The 12,500-nt window shown below is 50.6% G+C and overlaps 1 protein-coding gene across 6 annotated transcripts in view; it reads right to left on the reverse strand.

The window, feature by feature from the left end:
* raraa (retinoic acid receptor, alpha a) overlaps positions 1-12,500 on the reverse strand; it is a 123,803-nt gene that overhangs the window by 45,032 nt on the left and 66,271 nt on the right. The gene's annotated exons all lie outside the window — the stretch shown is intronic.

A 12,500-nucleotide genomic window follows, 5' to 3' on the forward strand; every position in this document is an offset into this window, starting at 1 on the left:
ATACCAAGCCACACACACGCACACACATGCACACACACGCACACACACGCGCACACACACACACACACGTGCACACACACACACACACACACACACACACACACACAAACAAGGTTGCAGAGCTTTGACTCTGCAGATTTGACCTAATACTAGCAAAATGCCTAGCATTTGGTCTGGAAAACTCACACACACACACACACACACACACACACACACACACACAGTCAGATGCAGAGGCACATACTCTCCCGTGTTTGGAGACACGGACGAGCTAATTAAACAGACTGAGTCAATACATGTGCAGAAAACAATCAATGACTTGAATTAAAAGACAACTGCTCTGAGCCCACAGAGCAACACACACACACAAACACACACAGGCATGCACACACATACACACACGCACACAGGCATGCACACACACAGGCATGCACACACACCCAGGCGCTGTGTATACAGTAGCAAACCCCTATCATCAGCAACATGCATGCAGGTCCTCGATCATTCCAGCCAGGAGACAACAATGGACACCATCCACTCTGTCTCTTTGTCTCTCTGTCTCCCTTTCTGTCTGCCTGTCTGTCTGACTGTCTGTCTCACTGTCTGTCTGTCTGACTGTCTAAGTTGGCTTGGAATAAAGCTGAGTCGGATGCATTATAGAAGGCATGTCTGTATGTCATGCAATATGGCTGACAGACACACACACACACACACACACACACACACACACACACACACACACACACACACCTTCAATGCCAAAGCAACACTTGACATCAAAGTCAGTTCCAGGGTACAAGCAGCTCATCTTTAGAGCTCCTCATCAATCGTCGTGATCATATGAAGGACACGGTGTGTGTGTGTGTGTGTGGGGAGGGGGGCAGACGTCCCACTGGGAAACACAATGACCTCTGACCTCTCAAACTCAAACCACAGCAGAATTCTGCGATGGAGCGCACAACTGGAAATTACCCAGGTGATCAATCTTACACGTACACACTAACTTCTCCAGAGCAGAGTCCAAACGGGGAGAAGACCGGTTGCCGACGGCGACGGAGGAACGCAGGTGTCCCGAGCTGCTGATGCTTCCGTTCTGATGCCCTGCAGAGAAACAATGGCTGACGACGGAATCCTGTGCATTCAGCTTTTTACGTCTCACCTGCCTGCCACACACATACCGCAACTGCGGTCGGCATGACAACACAGGCAGCGAGAGAGCAGCGGCACGACTTTGACGGACACTATTTGGCAGCGGACTCCACTTTAAAGGAAGTAAACACTTCATTGTAATTACAGAGCAGAACGACTCTAACAAAAGACTTTAGGGCGTAATGACATCATCGACTGTTTCAACGCACATCAAGCTTACAGGAAGTCAACATGATGCATCATCACGTCTCAGGTTAACCTACAGAATACACAACATCAGTTTAACTTGCATGATACTTGCAATGCATGATAGCTGCTAGAAAGGTGTGTGTGTGTGTGTGTGTGTGTGTGTGTGTGTGTCACTGCTCTATCTCTGATCTGTCCTCCTTCCTCTCTGCATCGATCCCCCCTCCCCCCTCCTCCTCCCCCCCTCCCTCCCTCTGATCTCTTCCTCCTTCGCCCCCAAAGGAAATGTACAACTCCATATAATCAACTTAACCTCTGCGCCGTCTGCCACCGCGGCCGGCCGCCATGAGGTTGAGCGGTCACACGGCCTGGCTCCTTCAGATTAAAGGCGCACAATGCAGGCAGTCAAAAGGAGCTCGGGCAGGCGGCGGCGAGGGAGAGGCCAGCTGCCCCTCCTGCACCTCTCTCTCCCTCTCTCTCTCTCCCTCTCTCTCTCTCTCTCTCTTTGTGGACACACTGATTGAACCTCTCACAAAAGAATCTCAGAGACAGAAAGTGTGTGTGTGTGCGTGCCTGTACTTAATGTGCTGAGGTGTGACTTTATTCTGAAATATGTTTAAGGCTGTAAACGAATCAAATCACTCTGAGGTTAAGAGCATGAATTCAAATCTGCCTCCAATTCTAACCAATCAGGTGGCTTCAGCTCTCAGGATGTATAGCTGACCTTCGTTTACCCATAAACCCCCTCTGCTGCTACGGAGTCAACGGAGACGGAGGTATCAATCGACTAATAACTAATAACAAACAACTTTATCACTTTGTCACAGCGTTACACACTTGGTAACACACAAACACACACGCACACACTCAGCTCGTCTCTCTGGGAGTCAAACGCAAAGCAATCAGCGACTTACCGCTCTATTAATAAGAGGAATGATCAAATAACCGCACTGCTCGATGGCGTGTGTGCGTGTGTGTGTGCGCTTGTGTGTGAGAGTGTATATGTGTAACATATTATGAATGTGTGTGTGTCAGAGTCACATTCCGCTCTCTCCCGTTGGAGAGAGGAAGCTCCAGTTGTGGCCAAGTTTCCTCTCGCTGTTAACGTTGCCACGCAAAAATAACAATTATACTAATAATAATAATGGCGGCGCTACAAACACACCCAGCCTGCTACACACACACACACACACGCACACACACACACACACTCTTCACATCAGGTCGAGATAGCTTTACATTATTTACGTCAGCTTGTTATGTCGACAAGAGTGAACACGTATCAGATTCTCCCTCTGTGACGTGAAGGGGAAAAAGGAGGAGGAAGGGAGGGAAGCTGAGGAAGCGATGGGAGGAGGCAATAAAGGAGGAGGAGGAGGAGGAGGAGGAGGAGGAGATGAAGATGGCTTGTCACCAGTTGTACGCACAGGGCCGTGACAAGACTTTCCATGAGCTGAGCGACGGGCCCCCACCCCACCCGCCGCTTACTTTTTTCCACTGCTTCTCCTCTCACACACACACACACTCACACACACACACACACACACACAAGGATTCTCCCTCTGCTGCCTTTTCTCTCCCTCTATTTTTTATCCCCCCTTTCCCCCTTTTTCTTCCTTTCACCTCCTCCTCTCCAGCTTTTGTTTCAGTCTCTCTGCTGCCTTCTGTCTCAAGTTAGGGTGACTGGTCTCTCTCTCGCTCTCTCTCTCTCCCTCTCTCCCTCACTCCCACTCTCTCCCTCTCCCACCCCCCTTCACCCCCCTCTCTCCCTCACTCCCCCTCTATCTCTCCCTCTCGGGGGAAGCTTAGTGCCAGCGTGGTGGAGTTTTATTTGTGTAATTTACATCCTCCCCGACAGCCTTCTGTGCCCCCCTGCAACCCTTAGCTTTTACTGCGGCCAGACCCTCGTAAAGCAGACCCTCTTTGTGGTGGGAGAGAGAGAGAGGGAGGGGGAGAGAGAGAGAGAGAGAGAGAGAGAGAGAGAGAGAGAGAGAGAGAGAGAGAGAGAGAGAGAGAGAGAGAGAGAGAGAGAGGAGGAGGAGGAGGCTTGTCCGTGCTGCAATTCAGAGAAGCCTGATTGTAAAAACAACACTCGGACACTTCAAGGGGGTGTTGGCTCGCTTCCTGGCTGGCTCTGTGTGTGTGTGTGTGTGTGTGTGTGTGTGTGTGTGTGCACGTGCGTGTGTCATCATGTGTGTGTGTGCGCACTACATGACCAAGTCACTCCGAGGTGGTTTCATGAACAAACACGCGGCAGCACAGGGATTCCAGGGATCAGCCGGTAATCCGCCGGTCATCACCCGCTCGCTCTGGACTTGCTCTACCAGGGAGGTCAAGGGTCAAAAGGTAATCCCATAAACTGCAGAGGGGACTTCCACCGGAGGTCAAGCCCATCATACCCACCTGGATAGCAGCAAAGGTGTGTGTGTGCGTGCTTACAGGTAAACGCGTGCTGACCTATAGACCTGAAACAAGCAGGGAATCAGATAAAGTGTGTCAAGGAGACGACAACAAACGGAGCGGAGAGAGAGAGAGAGAGAAGGGAGAGGAAGAGGAGAGGATGAAGCAGGTAATGAGGGAGGGAGATCGTCAGACGGCACATCTGGATGAGAGGGAACACAGAGATGAAAGCCGGGAGAGGAAGGAGATATCAGAACGATGAAGAGGAGCGCTGCTGTGTTTACGTGCCTTGTGGACAACACAGAGGGATCCAACATCAAACAGCCCCGTCGCTCTGAACTCAACTTCTATTGTTTTAAAATGTCGATGAAACGTGAAAAACGGCACCCAGGACGCGGTTGAATAATTTAAACCAAACATGAAGTCATAAAGGTTATATAAGATAAACCACACGGGCGGCGTTTCACTTCAAATGCATCCACCCGCATTTTCTTCTTCATGCGTTCTGTAAATGACCCGAGACTACGTTACTATGGTGACGCCCATCCACATCAGGGACTGACCTACAAACCCCTCGTCCAATTACAGCCTATGGAATTATAAATACTTAACCGTTCATTGGGAATGTAAACAGTGACGACCGGGAGGATGCACCCATTCACACACACACAAACAGGCACACACATACACACACACACACACGGCACTAACCACAGTGGAACCAAGGGAACACAGTGTGCTCAGGAGCTTTGGGGGAACAATGACCCCCAGTGGCTGCACCAATGTTTCAGAGTAGGCAACTGTGTGAGTGTGTGTGAGTGTGTGTGAGTGTGTTTGTGTTGAGGACAGCTGAGGAAGAACTCATTAGGAGTGCTTGTCCAGTCAGGCTCTAACAGCTCACTGCAGCTAAGGATGGTAAACAAGCCCACTGGAGCGCCCACTCAATGGTAACACACACTCCCTCACACACACACCGGGCATTTCACAAGGGAACATGCCTTATTAAAACCGTACACACACACACAAACACACACTTATACGTTATGCACAGTTGCGTACATGCATTTCCACTTAATTCCTCCGGACCCTTGCCGCCATCGCATTTGTAACGGCGTCCTCTCTAACGTCACCGGAGCTGAGGAGGAGGAGGAAGAGAGGATGGGGCAGGAGGAAGAGGGGGAGAGGAAGAGGAGGGGTTGACATTGGCGAACGTACAGCTGTTGGAGCGAGGAAATCAAAGCAGACAGGCCGACAGCACGCCGAAGACATAATTAGCCGAGGCGGCGAACATGCATCATGTGTCGCCCATGAATGCCATCTGCTTCCCTTTAGAGAGTTTTCGGCGACGGACGGAGGAAGACGAAGGGAGGCGAAGGAGCTGAGGGTTTGTTCCTACGGCCATGCAATCTTAATAGAGGTTAGTGTGCAGAATAACGTCTTCACGCTGCGATGGAATCCGGGCGCCGACCCCAGCAGCCGCCGTGCCTCCGTCTCCATGAAGCAGACCTGATGTGTTAGTTTAATCAACTTGGCCTGCTGGCATTAATTATTCACCGGGTTGGTGGATTGGGACACCCGGCGGGTATAAAGGAGGAAGGGGGAGGGGGCAGGGGGACCTCTGATTGAGGACTTTAGAGAGGGGACAAGGAAGAGTAATGAAGGAAAAGAGGAGAGAGGAGAGGTAGAATTAGATTAGGGACACACCTCCTGCCCTAGGTCTTGTTGGGTTCGTTTGTGTGTGTGTGTGTGTGTGTGTGTGTGTGTGTGTGTGTGTGTGTGTGTGCCAGTACACGCAACGTATATGGTGTAAAGTCAAGTAAGGAGTGTGTGACTGTGTATGTCCCTATAAAGCCACGCCTAAGGGTGCTTAGTGAGGCAGGTGTTCATGTGTGTGTGTGTGATTTTTGAGGGGTGGGGGAGCGTGAAATCTGAACAAATGTGAGCCCCCCAGGTAAGAAGAGAAGGAGATGGAGAGCAGAGAACGTGTGTGTGAGAGAGATAGAGAGAGAGAGAGAGAGAGAGAGAGAGAGAGAGAGAGGCTGCTGGGAAAGCGCACACAGAGAGAGGAGAGGGGGGGGGGGTCCTTAGGGGCCGGAAGGAAGCAAGGAAGGAAGGAAGGAAGGATGTTGCGAGGGGAGAAAGGAAAAAAAGAGAAAATTCTTTCCCCTTCCAATCCACAGGAGGATACGCCGGGACGCCAGAACAGCGAAGCGAGGCACTAAATCAAACCGGTTAAATCATCACGTGTTAATGACTCTGTTAACCCAGGTCTCCCCCCTCCTCCTCCTCCTCCTCTCCCCTTCCCTAAAAGCCTGCACAGAGGCACTGTCATCCCTAATTCATTCCTCTGAGCGAAGAGAGAGAGCGAGGGAGAGCGAGAGAGGGAGAGAGCGAGTCTCTCAGCTCTTGGTTCATCTGAGGCGATCTAAGTTGGTCAGCGTTGCTCCCTGCTGTCATTATGGTCTGAGCCGCTGAGTCGTGGCGGTGGACTAACATGTGGCGTTCCCGCTCATATGCAAACCCCGACGTGCTTCTGGGAAATGAGGGATATAGAGATTTATATTTGTATGTATAGGTACGGTCAAGAGAGGGAGCGTGTTTATTTTTAGTGTATTTACGAGACAGATGAGCGATTGTTGAAACGTTCACCCCAAAATGAAGAATCAGGGAGCAGAACCTGACATTTAAATGCTGAATAACATGTTGAATTAGCAATCGAATCCTGAGGTCTTTGGTAAATCCCACCCCCGAGTGTAGCCGTCGCACCCCTAGCGATTCATGTATCCTGCCCTTGTGTCCACGAGCAAGGCAGCGAGCGAACAAGAGGACGGAACGAGCAGCGGACCAAAGACTGGAGCCGAGTGTGAAAGTGTGGAAGTGGTTAAGTGGTAACTGGTGTCTTTATGTTGTATTCTAACACAGATGCTGATCACATGTGCGCACACACACACACACACACATGTAAAACTGTGAAGTCTGTAAGCACTTTGTAACCTCTTCTGTCTTAAAAAAAGCTCTCCAACGCAACCAAAGCGACCAAAAACAGTCCCATGTTTATTCTACTGCTTCTGCTTTCTGCAAACACAGAAACGTGCGATGGCCGTCTGCGTCGCGGATGACGTCGTTAAATTCAACAAACAATCTGCGGTGGCTGTGCTCAAGATGCTCAATCATGTCAGATTTTTAGTGATGCTAATCCAACAGAGAGACAAAGAAGCGGTTCCAGCTGAGTGCGGCGTCTCCGGGATGCAAATGGAGGACAGGATGGCGGCGTTCCTTCACCCTGTTTTTCTTCCCCCCCTCTCCCCCTCGCCCCCCCTCCTCTCTCTGCCCCTCTCTGCTGAGTGATAAACGCTGTCTGTTGGCCATAAATCCAGGGGGAGTCCTGACAGGCGTCCCAATAAAGCGCTCCATTTTCTCCCTGTTTGCCGGGTTTGTCAGGGGGCCCAGAGGAAGTGAGATAACATTAGGAGCAGGAGGAAGAGGAGGATGAGGAGGAGTAGCAATATCATCAGCGGCTGCACGTGCACGCAAACTGGCACGCACAAACAGCTGAGGATGAGCGAGGGAAAGAGGAAGCTCACGCATTGGCAAGTGTGGAATGAGTAATTCATGTGCTGAGTGGCCAATAAGCTCAAACCGCGGCGCGGAAACGTCTGCAAGCTGTGAAACACGCCGCTCGCCATCTCAAACACACTGGCACAACATCTGAACGGCAAGCAGAAACACACACACACACACACACACACTCCAGCTATCAGGAACACAAAACACAACACAAAACACCGCCTCGCTCACTTTCTCCGAGGGGTTTTTCACACTTGACAACTGCAGTGCGGCGAGCAGGAAGAGGAGGAGGAGGAGGAGGACGCTGCGTTCGGTGTTCGACTCCACAGCTCCTCGATGGACCCCAAAACCTTCCCTCTTCCCACTTTGGCGACTTCTGTCGCACAGGGGTCGCCATTAAAATTCCGGAAAAAGCTTTTAGTTTCCCCCGAAACACAGCTTGAGAGCGGTAAAGCTGGGAACGCTCCCTGGTGACGGAGACATGGAACAAGGTGGCGTCGGCTTCTCAAATAGAACACATCAGCCATCTGCAGCAGAAACTCTGGCCTGTTGGCTGAGTTCCTGTGACGGGCTTCAGCCAGAACACAGAAACCTCCATCTAGAGTCCATCCAAGGATACCGGATAGCAATACTGTGAACCTCTCACACACGCCACATCTATAATGAATCATCAATAGCTGTTGTCGAGCAAATGTCAAGTCTCCTCCCCGTCGCGATTTCGTCAATACAAGACAAACACAAAGTCAAGCCGCTTCTGTTCTGACGAAGGTAGGCGAGGGTATCGGAGGGTATGGGGGCCGTTGGGAAAAGCGATGTCACCGACTGGTTCTGGGCCTGTGACTCACACGTCTTTGGTTACACACACACACGCGGGGAAGGATGTGTGGATGCCTGGCTGGCTGCTTTCAGTCACTGTCACAGGAAATCCCGCAGCAGATGCCTTCCTGCAGACTTAAAGGGACCATCCATCCTCAGACGCTCTCACGTTGGTACATCAAATCATCCACGCTCGTTCAAAGCATTCCAGCAACGGCTTCCTGTTGAATGATGGGAGTTTTCATAAATCCCGTACGCCCCAACTTTCCCTCAACAGAGCTTGTCTACTTTACTTGGGTTACTGATCTCCTACATGTTCCACAACAGCTTTAGGACCAAACCGCCAGAGAACGAAGGGGCGTTTGTTCCCAACAGCTGAGCGCTACAGTGAACGCGTGGGTGTATTTCATTGCGTTCCATTAAGACTACGGCTGTTGTAGGGAATTGATTGGAGGAATGACAGCTTGCTATGAGTGCAGAACGGGAGCTTTACGAGGGAACGCTGGCTGTTTGGTTTAGCTGGTTTGAAGCTGTAAGCCTCAACACTTTTCTGCCATCAATCCCTGTTGTGTTGGCACAGGAAACACCTCAGAGAAACGTTGTTATGACCCGGCAGTCGGCCACGGAATAAAGAAATATGTTTTTCTTGACTCGGCCCTCATGTTTTATGCTTTAAATAGCATAATTTAATAGTCAAGCAGCAACGATTCTGCTTAACATTCAGAGTCCATTTCCATCTACTCCTTCCTTTGTCTGTACGCCTGCTCCTATCAGTCTCTAATCTCTTTCAAGTGCTTCTCCTCGTCTTCCTCCACCGCCCTTCACTCGCCCGCGGGATAGAACCCATCCTTAGTTTGGTTCGATCACTACACACGCCGTCCGCTCCGACCTCTCACCTGTCTCTTCGTTTCTCAAACACTCAAACCCTCAAGTCCATCATCCTCTGCAGCACTGTGTTCCTGCGCCTCTGACTGGAAGGTTTTTGCGAGGCAGAGGCTTTGTTTGCGAGTACTGCACGGCCAGAAGGACCAGAAGGACCAGACTCCACTCAGACAAGGGGGGCGAGACGAACAGCCCGAATCCAATTTCATCTATCATACATGATAGCAAAAACCCAGGATTAAGTTTTGTTAATAGTGAGGTGACGTGTTGTGGAGAAGTAGAGGGCGAGGCCGAGATGGAGGCAGAGATAAAAACGAGAGATTACAAAGACTCGGCGGCGTCAAAACAGGCTGGAAGACGAGAGAGAGCCAGGAAAGCTTTGTATCTCCAGGCTCAGCCGCTTTTGCTCTTTAGAGGAATCCCACCTGGTACCAATTTGGGCTCCCTGGTAAAGAAGGCCCTGGGAAGGAGGAATAATGTCTGTTGGGTTTGCGGTTTCATTTTTCAATCAAATAAATCACGACCTTACAGAAAATAATTTTTGTCTTTTAATGGCCTCCCCAGCGTTTGAAGTTCCTCAAGGGAAAGAGCGCTTTGAAGTCTGCGAGGGGAGGAGTGAGAACGTCCCTCTGTTTGTGTGTGTGTGTGTGAGGGAGAGAGAGAGAGAGAGAGCGAGCGAAGGAGTGGGAGGGAGAGATTCATTCCATTCCCTTCAAAAAGTCCTGAAACACAACACCTGAAGAATTTCTGACAAACGAAAGAGAATAAAGAACAAAAACCGAAGAAAAGGAGAAAATAGAATTGAAAACAAACAGAAAGAAGCAACTTGTTTCTGCGGCTCCTGAGAAAGTTCCTGTGTATGCGAGAGTGTACAAGTCAGTCAGCACATCTATATGCATAATTCTGTTACAACTTGAAGTGTTGCGATGCAGTAGAAACATCAGTCACTCTCACATATGTAGAGCAAATGAAACGACGCATAATCAAACAAACGGAACATTGGCATAAACTTCAGCGTTCAATCATGCGGCGGAGTGAAACCGCACGGCTGCTCTAAACCTAATTACGGTGGCGCTTGGCCCACTTTTCTCGTTTAGCGCTTAAATGTCTCCCTAACCTATTAATGCCATCATTCATTTTCAGCCCCGCAACTCATCTTTCATGCATTATGGGCAAAATCCATTGACCAACAGCTGCAGAGTGGAAGGAAGGGAGGAAGAGAGGAAGAGGATGAATGAGGGCTTTGACCAAAGGGAGCCACATGTGGATGAAAATGAATTAGCAACTGACCCCCGCCGCTACAAACCGACTGTAATTACTTTAAGAGAAATTTATGAGGGTTTTGGGGAGGGAAGGGGGGGGGGGGGGGCACTCGACCTCAAAGAGCAGGAAAACAACAAGACAAAGAACGTCTCATCACCGAGTCTCCCAGGTCTGAGACAGCCAATCAGAGAAGGACAGCTAAACACACACACAACCAAACACTGGCGCACCACGAGGGAAAACGACGTCAGCGTCTTGGCGTAGAGGCACCGACACCGAACGTGTCGACAGACGGAGAGACGACCTTCATGATAAAGACTTCAAATATCCCCCTCGGAACGTTTTTCCCCCGGAGCGCTCCCACTGTTTTCCATGAGCACCTCCAGTCCAACTGATCTGGTTTGGACATAAATGTGATTTCTCAGAGCTCTTTGACAGCAGGAAGGAGGGGGGGGGGAGGGAGTCATAGAGACGTCCCAGCAGAAAACACCTAATGCACTCCAGACACACACACATATCCATGCACCTTCCTGTGGTTGTGGCAGGTGACAGACTCTCTGCGTAGGTGCGCTTGTTTGCCCGGGCGGTGCAGAGTAACGGCAGCTTGTAAGACGGAAGCTGTAATTAGCAAATCATATATAATTAACACAAGCAGGTGAAACGATTTGACTTCCTTGGTAAGCGCCCGTGCGAAAGAGCCGACACCGGACGGCCGAACCCTCAGAAACTAGGACACAAACACAAAATAAAGAAAGGTGTGGACGCTTCCAAGACTTAATCAAACAATAAAATCCACTCTGCTGTCTTGCTCACGCCCACATGAGTGTCTGTTGTTACAATAGTGAAGAGCAGCTGGCCTGTGTAGACTCACACTATGTACACAGCTCAAATATCAATCCTCCTGTTTGAAGCTCGCTGCCGCTCTGTGCCAGGCGGGATGGATGGATGTTTGCTCGCCGTTGTTTGTTCGCTTATTCGGCGGCTAATATCTTCGGGATGGGGGTTAATGGAGACGGATACGGAGAGATGGCAGGATCAAAGAGAGGTGGAAGGAGATGAAGAAGGAGAGGTGGGGGGGTTAGGATAGCGTGAGGGAAACCAAACCTGAGCGAGAGAAGAGGAGGAGGAGGAAGGAAGGAGGGAGGACACGCATGAGTCACGCACAGAGAAAAGAAGACATGCGGGAAATACAGAGGAGCGGCGGTGAAAACAAAACCTGTTAAAAAAGAAGTTCACCGCCATGAAAGGGACGGAGCGGACGAGAGGCGGGACGACGGGAACAAAAGCGAGCGGCGGGTAGCGAGGGAATGGGGAAGGTGGTGAGAGCCGAGTGCTTACAGGAAATAGCTTTGTTTGATGAGTAAATATTGAATCAGCATAACCCCAGCGCTCACACCACCTGACCTCCGCCCTCTCCCTCATCTCTCCCTCCCCCTCCCGCTCTCCTGTAAACGGTAAACAGACGCAGGGAACGTCAGAGCGCCCGAGGCGTCAACGCGACTTCTTTCGTGGAATTAAGCATCTTGGCTCGGAGCCACCAGGCGTCAGAGAAATTGAAACTTTGTGCTGCGAGAGTAAAGTGCAAGAAGATGAAAGATTTATGAGAATACCCTTTGTTTGACACACACACGCGCACACACACACACACACACACACACACACACACACACACACACACACACACACACACACACTCCCTTTCTGCCAATCACGCCACCTGCATCTAGCTGCAGGTATTCAGCTCAGTGGTCAACGGTGGAAAGTGTGTGAATCTTCTCCTGATTCTTTGGTGAAGGGTCTGACTGAGCCTGCAGTGATTTAAGATGCCTGCGGGGCCTCCTCTCCCTCTCCCTCTCCCTCGCCCTCTCCTTCTCCCTCTCTCTCCCTCTCTCTCCCTCTCTCTCTCTCTCCCCCCCCCCCTCTCTCCCTTTGTATGACTTATTACAAAGGTCTAGTTCAGAGAGAGAGGCCTTGAGTTCAACCTCAGGTATGTAGCTCTCTCTCTCTCTCTCTCTCTCTCCCTCTCTCCCTTTCTCTCCCTCTCTCTCTCTCCCCCTCCCTCCCCCTCTCTCTCTCTCTTCCTTACTCATGATATTCCACTACACATTCACACAGCACGTTGTGTTTTGTTCCCGGATGCGTCCGTGTGTGTGTTCGCGTGTGTGTGTGTGTGGATGTGTGAGTCACCGAATCTGAGTTGCGGAAGTGTGTGCTCTTGCTTCACCCGTCTCCCGAGA

Source organism: Genypterus blacodes, unplaced genomic scaffold (genome assembly GCF_046128005.1).
Source record: "Genypterus blacodes isolate CSIRO-AG114 ecotype Tasmania unplaced genomic scaffold, CSIRO-AGI_Gbla_v1 ptg000055l_1, whole genome shotgun sequence".
In the NCBI taxonomy this organism is placed as follows: domain Eukaryota; kingdom Metazoa; phylum Chordata; class Actinopteri; order Ophidiiformes; family Ophidiidae; genus Genypterus; species Genypterus blacodes.